This window comes from Microtus ochrogaster, unplaced genomic scaffold (assembly GCF_000317375.1).
Source record: "Microtus ochrogaster isolate Prairie Vole_2 unplaced genomic scaffold, MicOch1.0 UNK37, whole genome shotgun sequence".
Lineage (NCBI taxonomy): Eukaryota > Metazoa > Chordata > Mammalia > Rodentia > Cricetidae > Microtus > Microtus ochrogaster.
The window spans coordinates 436,804-448,367 of record NW_004949135.1 but is presented as its reverse complement, the minus strand read 5'-3'; positions in this window follow the sequence as shown (position 1 = coordinate 448,367).

Genomic DNA, 11,564 nt, shown 5'->3' with positions numbered 1-11,564 from the left:
TGAGTAGAACTGATCCTCCTGCCTTCTCCTGAGAGCTGGGGTTCCTGGCGTGTGCCGCCATGCCTGGTTGCTTTCTGTGGATCTGTGAGTAGAACCCAGGGCCTCAAGCATGCTAGGCACATAATTCCACCCTCGGAGCCAAGCTTTGACACCTGTATTTTCTCTGTTAGAAATCATCAACTCAGCCGGGCGGTGGTGGCGCACACCTTTAATCACAGCAGGGGCGCAGAGGCAGGCAGATCTCTGTGAGTTCAAGGCCAACCTGGTCTACAAGAGCTAGTTCCAGGACAGGCTCCAAAGCTACACAGAGAAACCCTGTCTCCAAAAACCAAAAAGAAGAAGAAGAAGAAGAAGAAGAAGAAGAAGAAGAAGAAGAAGAAGAAGAAGAAGAAGAAGAAGAAGAAGAAACTCTAGTGTATGGTGAGCCCATGTCTGTCCTGCCAGCAGCACTCAGGAACTGGAAATACAAGGATCAGGAGATCATCTTCAACAACCCAGCAAGTGCAAACCATCCTGGTGGGAAACAGACCCTCTAAAAGAAATCAATAAAATGACATTTAAAAAAAAAAAAGAATCCTTTTCTTGGGCTGGAGAGATGGTTCAACAGTTAAGATCACTTGCTGCCCCAGCAGAGGACCTGAGTTTGGTTCCCAGCACTTGCACGACAGCTTACAAACAGGAAAAAAAAAGTGTAATTCTGACACTTTCCTCTGGCTCTTGTGGGCACTGAACACACATGCCATAGACATAGATGCAGGCAAAACACCCATACATTTAAATAAAACAATTTTTTAAGAAAAAAAACTCCTTTCCCAACTAAGTAACTGTAAGCCCGGACTTCTCTAACTCTCTCAAGGATACAGTCTCTGAGTAGGTGGCAGAGAACACACACTTCCCTTTCTATTGTGTCATGCAGAAAAAGTCCTTGCCCTGGCTCCTAGAAATCGAAATCACTCAACACTTGGTGTATGTGGTCTCTCTGTCTGCTTCTGTTGCTTGCTGTGTGTGTCGGTGTTGTGCATCTAAAACCAAACACACAATTAAGCCAGCCTGTGAGTGTTGGCTTTAAACACACCGGCGACTCAGCACAGTCTCAACATGCAGCAAACTGGCAGCGCCCTAATATTCCTGTGTGCTCAGCAAACCGAAGTAGTCTGCTGCCGCTGGCCTCTCTGTCCACACACAGAATGCAAAACTATATTTTCTGGTTTGTTTCTTTTCTCTCTGTGCAGCATTATAAGTTAGAATTTGGTAGATCATATTTCTATGAATGAACAAAGAATTTCCATTTTTTTTTTGTTCTGTGCAAAAGAGGTTTAATCCCACAAAGTTTCTCTTTTCCTGATACTAATAAGGGTATAGGACCTTTTTGTTATATTAAAAATATAAACCCTTCCAATTTTCAAATTTTGCCTATGAATTATCTACTGACTAGATTGCATCGTGTGGCATTTATCTCTACAGTTTCTTCTGAAATCTGCAGGACTGCTGTTCAAACACAGCAGATTTTAGAAAGTGTCGGTATACACCCCAAGGTAGTACCTATTAGAAGTGGTCAGAAACAGTTTAACACTTGAGACAAGTTTAAACCAATTACTTACACTTCTCAAGACTTTTTTCTTCTAGGAAACAGTAAGCACACAAGAGCTTCTGTGGTTCTTTTCTTGTGGCATGAAGAGGTAAGGTAAGAAGCTGTAGTTTGCAACATTTGACTACTCCGAGTCCCTACAGTTTGCTAATATGTAATTTCCCTACTCCGTCATCTCAGTTCTAGGAGGATGTCATCTAAGATATTCAGTAATTTAGATAGCCATGTCCCATACCTGCTGGCTTAGCAACTCTTTTTTTTTTTTTCCAAAAAGCTGTTTGAGCACAGCTCTCCATTAGAAGTTTCAAAGAAGCACTTCCCTCTTGTTCCAAATGACCTGAAAACGACACTGCTCTGATGTTGTTCCTTCGATTCTATGTCTTCAGTGTATTACCTGTAATGACATGGAAATTCCTCTGCTTGCATTCGGGGCATACAGTAATGACAACATATACATGTATGTAACATGTATGTATATGTTGTTACAGGATTAACTGAAACCCTGACTAGAAGGGGCTAGCTATGCATAACCAGCTCTTTGTGTGTTCCCTCTGTACCCTTTCTCTGGGAAAGGAGTCTTTGTTGGAGAATGCATTGCCTAGCATAACGAGGAAAGTAAGTTATTCAGTATCTGTGAATAAACACAATTGCTGGTTCATGTGGTGTGGAACTCACGGAGGGCGCAGAGGGCTTTTACGCAAGGTATCAAGTGTTGACTGCCACAAACCTGCTCTGAATCTTTAAAACCAGACAGCCCAGGTTTGAAATTTTAAAAGGAAAAGAGTTAATAAAGAGAAGGGCCATTTATTCGGATGAATCAAAGATGAATCTGATATATAATCATGCTTTATTTGTACAGGGTCATTCACCCTAGAATCAAAGCGCTCACCACATATCTCATTAACACTTACGACACCCCCAGGAGGCATGTAGATGGCAGGATGATCCCCCCCCCTTTACAGAAGAGAGCCTCAGGCTCAGAACCCTGAAGGGACTTGTCAGGGGCCACATCAAGTGAGTGAGTCATGGGGCAAGAAAGGAAGCTGAACTCTGTCTTTATCTTCATGACACTATTATATTTTACCATGGAGTTGCCAAACATCATCATTACTTTTTGGTTAGAATTCATTATAAAATAACTGCTTCTTTAAAAAAAATCAGAAAAAAAGTGACTGGCTAAGAAAAAGATATTGGGATTTCTGTTTGTTTTAATGAATCCTTCATTCAACATGTCTAAAGAAGAAAAAAACGCTGCGTGGGAAACTACTGTCATAGACAAACATCTACATTTTAAAGGTAATTAAGGGGAACTCAAATTCGAACTCTAATGTGTGACTGAAAAGTCCAAGCTGCTTGTTCTTGAGTTTTCAAACAGAACCACAAAAAATGTCTTTCTTTGCTGACTTGCCCCAGCATTGCTCTGGCAGTGATGGGTAAGCCAACGCTTTAACTGCATTACCAGTGTAAAAATTATCATCGTTTTCAAATATTTTAACCTTCACATTTTGCTGAAAGCCCACAAAGTGAGAGCAGTTACGTTTTAAGAATCCCTGTAATAACAACCAACTGTTCCTATGAATTCGTGATTCCACACAGTAAAATGGTTTACTATCTAGCTTCCCTATTTTTAAAAGCTGTGGCGACAAGAAATCAGGGTAATGGGTGTGACTACCAGACAAACTCTTCTTGCTGTGGAGCGGCGTGAGGGTGGCGGGGAAGGGGGCGCAACAGTAAGAATGCCAGTTTGCATACTGAGGTCTGCAGACTCTGGTGCCTAGGTCCCTGAGCCAGGCCAGCTTGGGTATGGAGCTGTGGCCCACTCGTGAATTCCGGGTGCTCACACTACACTGGCCTTGGGATTCTCAGTTCCCAAAGCCCACAGTTCCCGATTTTAGTTTCCTTACACATGTGATAGTTGTGCGGGGATCTTCCTAGGGGATCCAGGGGAACGCCAAGCATGAAACCTGGGGAAACCCACGGCCCTAGTGGGTGCGACCTTTGGTGGCTCCTCTGCACTAGACGCTGACTGTGTGAGTTGTCTGGGTACCAGCAGAGATTCTGCGAGATGGCTTTGAAGATGCCGGACCTGTTGTTTTCTTCTGGACAGTTGAACTGGAGGGAGGCCACACCCACAGAGAAAACCATGAAAGGAGGTTCAGATTTGGCAGTCTCTGGCCTCTCAGCTCCTGACAATTCAGGATCCAGAACCTCTTCTGTTGTCTTTCCAAGGAAGTCTGGGACACTCGGAATGTGAATTCTATATTTAGGCCTACCATTTATTAGCTGCTGTGTGACTCTAAGCAAGCTAGTTGGCCTTTCTGTTCTCCCCTCTTTTAATTAGGGAATTGGGAATTCTATAGACACACACCTCCCTCCAGGGGCTCTTGTGAAAATGAGGTGAAACCTTTAGTATTACCTGGTTTCTGTCAGCACTGCTTAGTAGAATTAAGCTTCGTGTCACATCGGGCATTTGAAGGGGACCAAGCACACCAAACTCTACCCTAGGAACTGGAAGGAAAGCAAAGAAAACTGCTGACCTACTTGCATGGTTCAGACGGGGTGGGGCGTGGGGGTGGGGGTATGTGTGTATTACAAAATAAGTAAAGCCAGGTGAGAGAGCAAGCTAGGGCAAGGGTGGTTGAGACAAAAGGAATACCACAGTACAGCGGCTGTCTAAGCTACACACACACACACACACACACACACACACACACACACACACGCCCTGCACCCCATGGAGTGAGTCCACTTGAGAGAGATTTGCCTAGGAAACAGGCTAGAAAGCTGTTGGAAACCATTGTAGGTAGGGTCATTTCCAACCTATGGAAGTTTAAGTCATGTGTCCCCTCCTCCAAGACCTGTAGCCCCTAAAAACACAAGCGGTCATACACAGAGGAATAGCTTCAGACACAATAAACAGGCCAACAGCCATCTGCCGGCCAGAGAGCAGCCTCAGGGGGAAGCAAACCTGTTGACGTGGGTCTCACACTTCCAGCCTCCAGGATGAAGAGAAAATTCATTTCCGTTGTCTAAACCAAATTTTTAAATGGAGAAGTTTCCAGACGCCCGTGTCCAGCCTGGCTTGTGTGTCTCCTTCATCTGGTTCAGTGATACGAGTTCTTACAGAGGGACAAAGGGGAAAGTCTCAGTAGCTGGTAGGTTCCTGTCCAGAGCCTCTTTTTCTGCTCAAGATCTAGCCTGTGACACTTCTGGTGAGCTGTGAATGAATGTCTACTCGCCCCAGATAGGGCAGATAGAACAAACAGCAGGAAAAGTAGGGTAGGGGAAAGGCTAGGCTGTTATGAGCAAGGACTGCTTGTCCAGGGGACTCGGTTACAACTCACAGCATCCACATAGCAGCTCCCAACTGTCTGGAACTCCAGTTCTAAGGGATCTAACACCCTCTTCTGCTTTCCATGGGCACCAGGCATTCATGTGATAATGTAATACATTCAGGTAAAACACTCACATACATAATGTAATAAATATTTTTATATTATTTATAAATGATGGAAAGGGGGGAAACTCATATCTGTCGAGGAATCAGATTCCTGCTTTCTTTCCTTTCTTCCATGAAATGGATGGGATCATTGTAAAGCAAGCAGCACAGACCAAGAAAAGGAGGCTCTTCAGATCTTCTGAATGACCTTTTCCTTTCAACTGCCTCAAGTATTATTAATGACACACTTCCAAGGCACCAAAAATATCAATAATAAAAATCTGAGCCAGACGCTATATACTATAGACAAGGAGGAAAGACTAATATAAGTAGGCCAGGTGCTACATATATTTCTATATATTTTCAAAATCCACAGATATATCAAATATATAGCACAAGTCAGACCTGCATATATATCAATATTATATATCACTAGAAGTACTAAGTATTGTATTCCTATGTTTCTAGTGTGTTATATGTTATTTAACTCTTATCGATAACCCTGTAAACCAGAAGATGCCAGAATCTTACAGCTGATAAAGTTGTGGTTTAGGGCAATTAAATAATTTGTACAAGGTCATAGAATATACTGAAGTGATTCCTGTCCCTAATTTTATTAAAAATAAATATTTATTGAATGATTTCCATGTGTTCGGTAATGGAAGACAAGAGTTTAAAACCAAAATGTTCATACTCTTAAATAGTTTTTTTTTTTTTTTTTGTCAAATACACTCTTAAGGGGAGACAGAAGCAGTCCAAGAGAGGAAAGTGATTCCGTATGAGAGAAGTTAAGTACCATGAAGATGACAAGGAAGAGAAAGTGAAAAAGAAGGCCACTGGTGAACAGCTCACCCAGAAGATGGCATATGAGTGAAGAACCACAGTAAGGTCCAAGGAGCCTCTCTCGGCAGAAGGACAGCGATGCACAGACCCTGAGGCAGGAGAAGCAGGCAAGTCAGTGTAGGTAGAGGAGAACGAGATTAGGTGAAGCCTCAAACAAATTGAGTTTCAGATCTCTAGGAGCTGCCGGGTTCACTGGGAGGGCCCAGAGTGGAGAGAAAGGCCAGCTGTGGGCTCTGAGGAGACCTTTATTCTGAAGTGGGCACACCAGGCCTTCCCTAGGGTGAAGGAGCTGCCATGATCATCTATGTGATAGAGGACAACAGAGCAAGCCCCCAAACAGTGGTAGGACTCACGTGGAGTGTGAATTCAGGTTTCAGGATGGCCTCATTGCTCCCAGATTGTAGACCTAAAAAATTCCCGAAAATCTGAAGGGGGAATGCTGTCCAGGAACGAGAAAGTTTAAATCTGAGGGGTTTTAGATGTTGAAGTGAAGATGCCTAATCAAGCAGGCGGTTGAGCTGTAGTTGTGTGAGGGGTTCCGATTTTTGTTTTGCTTTTAATATTTTTTGGATTTTGTTTTCTTTTGTTGTTGTTGTTTGTTTGTTTGAGATAAGGTCTCGCAATGTATCACAGGCTGATCTTCAATTCCTCATCCTCCTGCCTCAGCCCCCTGAGTCCTGGGATTACAAGCTTATGCCACCATGTCCAGCCCAAGTAGGTAGCTGGCTAACCAAACTGAAGGTGTGGTTTAGGGAGGATTGGACAAAATTCCTACCTAGGAAACAGCAGTTTATGGCAGGCTGTTGAGGCAAGGAGGGTACAGGCTGAGCAGAGACCTGGGAAAACCAGACCCGGTCACCCCATCTTACCTCCTAGGGACCCCAGAGGGTCTGGCAGTGAAAGGGCGAGCGATCCACCGACCCCGCCCTCCAGCTGCCCGCACCTCCCATCCTCCTGAGCAGCTCTGGCCTGTGTCTTGCCTGGTGGATGAATCTGAGGGGCTGTGGAGAGAGGGGGCGCACGTCTGCCTGCAGACTAGTAAAGTACCTCATCTGTTCTCCAGTTACCGGCTCAAAGGAAAGCGCTCCTGCTCCCCTCTATTGTCACCTCTCAGATTTCTAAGAAGAAAAAAAAATTGAGCACGGAGTTCGTATTTGCTCTCCACGCAGGGAAGAGAGCAGCGTCGGAAGAGGCGTGCAGAAAGTCGTCCCTATAGGAGCGGTACAGGACTTCTTTCACTGCAGCCCTGGTAGAATGCATCCCCCAACCTGGGCCCAGAAAGCCAGGTCTCCCTACGTGGAGAAATCAACTTGGTTGTTGTGGGCAGTGGTTTTTCACCTCTCAGGAACCACCAGTCTCTTCAAAGCTGGGTACAAACTAAAGATCCTAGCCTGGAAGACACCCGAAGTTTGAAAGTGAGGGGAACGGGGAACTTTGCGTCCTCCTCACCTTCCGCACAAACACACACACAGCCTTCTGTGTCAGACTGGGAGCCCTAGGTAACAACTGGGGGCTGGCTGAAAGAAAATGCAAATTTAGTTGCCTCTTCAAAGAAGGAGTTAAAAAAAAAAAGAAACCAGACAGATTGGGCTGGCTTTTGTTAACCTGCTTGCTTTTCCCCTCACTGAAAAGTGGACAATAGTTAATCAAGGGATCAAGTAAATTTGGTAGATATGAAAGGGACACAGACCTCCTGGGGAAGGAAAGATGCAAATAGAATGAAATCATTCCCTTGGGTTGTCCTGGGTTCTTCAAACCACCAACGAAAATGTAATTAGGACAAAAATGTTTTGGAAGGAAGTTAGCAGACTGAGGATTCCTTAGACGTAATGCTGACAGTTCTGTACTTCCGTAATTCCATTAGCCAAAAAAGAAAACTTTCTATGTAAAAAGCCAATAAGGTTTAGTGGCCTCAGGGTTGCAGTGTTGGGGAGAGAGGGAGAGAAGGGGCAACAGGAACATATATCTACTGCACCAGGGACTCTTGCTTTCCAGCATCTCACTGTATTGTCGGTGGATTTTTGTGTAACAGTATAACATATCTGCCTTATTTTATTACACCAGATGGAGAAAACACAACAATATTTGGAGAGGGAAAAAAAAACATTTCCTGTCTTTTTGTTCTTGACATAAAAAAGTACTTTATGGCTATTTTTCCAGCATATTTTCTCCTCCTCTGGGGCACACTTTGAAGCCTTAAAACATGCATTTGCCAGAAAGTCTTTGAATCATCACAGCACTGTCTTCCTATCTGCAACTGAGACACGCTGCTCTTGGCTCCATTGGGGAAACTTGTGTTTTACAAGCTGCAGAGGACAATTGCAATCGCTAAGGGTTTCTTTCCTTCTTTCTTTTTTAATCCAGGAGAAATGTAAGCTTAAAACACTTAGTATTTATGAGCCATTGATTTTATTTTTTACTACCCAGTTAACCGTGTCTTTTCTTTGACGCTTGTCCAGGGGGACTCGCATCACCCAAGGCTAGATCAGAGGAACTAAAGGAAAGGGCTTCATCATCTCTAATCTCCATCTCTCACGTCCCTCCAAAGCGGTTCACAATAAAGAGAACTCACTCCCACATCCTGATCCCTGTTCTTCTTTGATCTTCCCCATCATTTTCTTATTAAAAACAACTGCTCTGCTGCCACCACTGCCGCCAGTTTCAAGTTGTCTGAGTAACTATTTTCATCCTTAAATTTTTAATTTTGAAAATCAGGTCATATATTAGCGCTACTATGGTGGCAAATACAATATCCTCACTTGAAAACCAGGGGAAATCTGAAGAGAACAACCTATTAATTTCCCACAAGATAAAAAAGACTAAAATGCTACTTTCTGAATTTGGGTCTTTGCTTTCCCTGTCTAGTCTCTTCCTGTCTCAGTCATACCACCTTTCACGGTTTCCTGAGCTATTTCTTTCATTGAGAAGAGAATAAAAATGAGCAAGCATTGAACTTCATTCCTATCAGCGAAGTTATTTAGAACTGTTTTCTGTATCACGTCCTGAAACTCCAGCCACTGATGCGATACACCACCAAACTCCAATGAAGCAAAATAATTTGAATAAACCCTCGGATTTCATAGTTTTGGAATTTATCCCTAAAACAGACATATTTCATTAAGTCAAGGCCACATAACTTATCAAAAAGATAAAAACAAAAGCTTCTGCTTTAAATTGTGGACCAAAAGACTACAATCAGATTGTAAGGGAAGGAGGCACTAATATTAGCCAAAGTTGAAACAGCATTGATGTGGGAGGTCCTTCTGTATATGTGCTGCTTTTATTGGTTAATGAATAAAGCTGCTTTGGCCTATGGCAGGACGAATATAGCCAGTCTGGAAGAGATGTAGTAAGAGAGTAGGTGTAGTCAGAGAGATGCTGCCATGTAGCTGTTGAAGGAGAAAGACTCTAGAACAGAATCTTAGCTGAGAAGCCACAACCTCGTGGTGATACACAGACTAATAGAAAGGAGTTAATATAAGATGTAGGAGCTAGCTAGAAACACGCCTGTGTCATTGGCCAAACGGTGTTGTAATTAATATAGTTTCTGTGCGATTATTCTGGTCTGGGCAGCCAGGAACTATTGAGAAGTCTCCGTCTTCACAACATTCTTCTGATTTATTTTTAATAGCATCTAGTACCATACACAAGTCTGTGGAGAATGCTTTTGCTTGCAATTAGTTAGATCCCTCCCTTTTCCTAACTTTAGTGTCCTAAGAGCAGCGGTACATTGCACTTAGAATCGTCTTCTGGAAGTCCTCTCAGGCGAGGTCTTCTTTGGCTGGATCAGCAGCTGTCTCTGCCCTGAGGACTGTGGGCTTAGAACTGTGGTTTTTCCCTTCTTTCTTCTTCAGTACAGAAGGGAAGGACCCACCTCTGCTTTGCTCAGCATTGTATTCTCTGTCTCTGGTAAACACTAGATTTTTATCCAATAGTTAATAAATTAACAAACAGGCTTATTAAAATAGACAAATGTGCTGTTTCTTCTTTTGACTTTGGCACAAGAAGCCAAGTGCAAGAAACAAAAGCAAAAGCAAATGCTCTCATCTCTTTTATTGGGCTATCTGAGGAAGTCTCCAAAGTGAACACTGACTTGACCCCCAGCCAGCTCAAGGGCTAGCTGTGCAACCTTAGACAAGTAATCCTCATTTCTTTTCTTGTATCATAGGTATCACAAACCTCCCATTTGGTTGTGTCAGGGATAAATATGTACATCTAGCATACATAGCTACTCTACAAATAAACATTATTGTCATTAATTCTTGAAGTATTTGACGGCCCGGAATGAGTATTACAGATGGCATGGTAACTACCTGTGAATCTCTTCTCAGTACCTATGTCTTCCAGATCATATGGCAAATATAGAACAGGGCAGCACACGGTAGCAGCACAACTAGAAAGAGGGATACAATTAAAATAGAAAGTAACATGATTAAAGACTCAAAAGTCTGCACATGATGGTTTGTGTGGGAGAGTGTGACCACAAGTGGTTGACCCCCCTAATTTATTACAAGAGCTAGTGAGAACCTGCCCCAAAGCACACTCATCTCCCATATTTTCTTCAGGCCTCGCCTCTCTCTACTAAGTTAAATATCCCATATCTCGAGCAAGATATGCTTTTGGTTTTGGAAATCTTTGAGTGTCTACTTGGGAGTGGGGTGAAAACTAAACACAGTATTATTTTTACTTTTTCTGCTTTTATGAGACAGCATTTTGCTATGTACTGCTGACTAGCTGACTGACCTGGAACTCCCTGTACAAACCAGAGTGGCCTTGAACTCAGAGATCTGCCTGCCTCTGCTTTTCTGGTTTTGGGTTTAAAGGCATGTGCCACCTCATCTGGGTTAAACATGGTATTCTTTTCTATTTCATAAATAGCTTATAACATAGACTGAAGATAAGGTTACATAATCTTCTTAGTTTTTTTCTCTTTTTACTATAACCTATCACATACCCTATCACAGGTACAGAATTTTCAACCTGTGTCCCCTTGAGACAGGGTTTCTCTGTGTAGCTTTGGAGTCTGTCCTGGAAAGTATTTCATATTATGTATTGAGGAATTAGATATACTCAACCTTACTCCCTCTTGCTCCTCTCTTTTTCTCTCCTTGATTGGCAAGGCCACTCCCACCCATCTCAGGGTTTTGCTTTGGCTTCCCAAGGCCTAGATAGCCTTCCTATATATATCTACATAGCTTGCTCTCTCATGGTTTTGCTAAAATATCATATTTGCAGTAAAGCCAATACAGACCAGAAGATCTAAAATTACCCGACCTACACCCTATAAAATATACATATTAGGGTTTTTGGTTACTGCCAACCCTCCAGTACCAACATATAAGTTTGAGAACAAAGTTCAGTCTCGTTCCTTCGGGTACCCAGGGTGCCTAGCCTAGCAGCCGGCACACGCTGATATAGAATGCATGAAGCGTGGCTGGAATGTAGTCAGGGCAGGAAGTAGCGAGAGGTAAAGCTACAGAGTGCTAAAGAGGATTTGGATGCTGGGGCCAAGAGCTTAGATTTTATCTGGTAAGTAATGGGGAGCTTTAAAGGCAAGTGGCGTGTTCAGATCTGCTTGCCAGATAAATCACTCAAGGAAAGGATTTGAAGAGAATGGTCAGGGCAGAACCTGACAGTGAAGATGCTGCTGCAGTGAGAGAGGAAGCAAGACAAGGGACACATCTAATTAGGTTA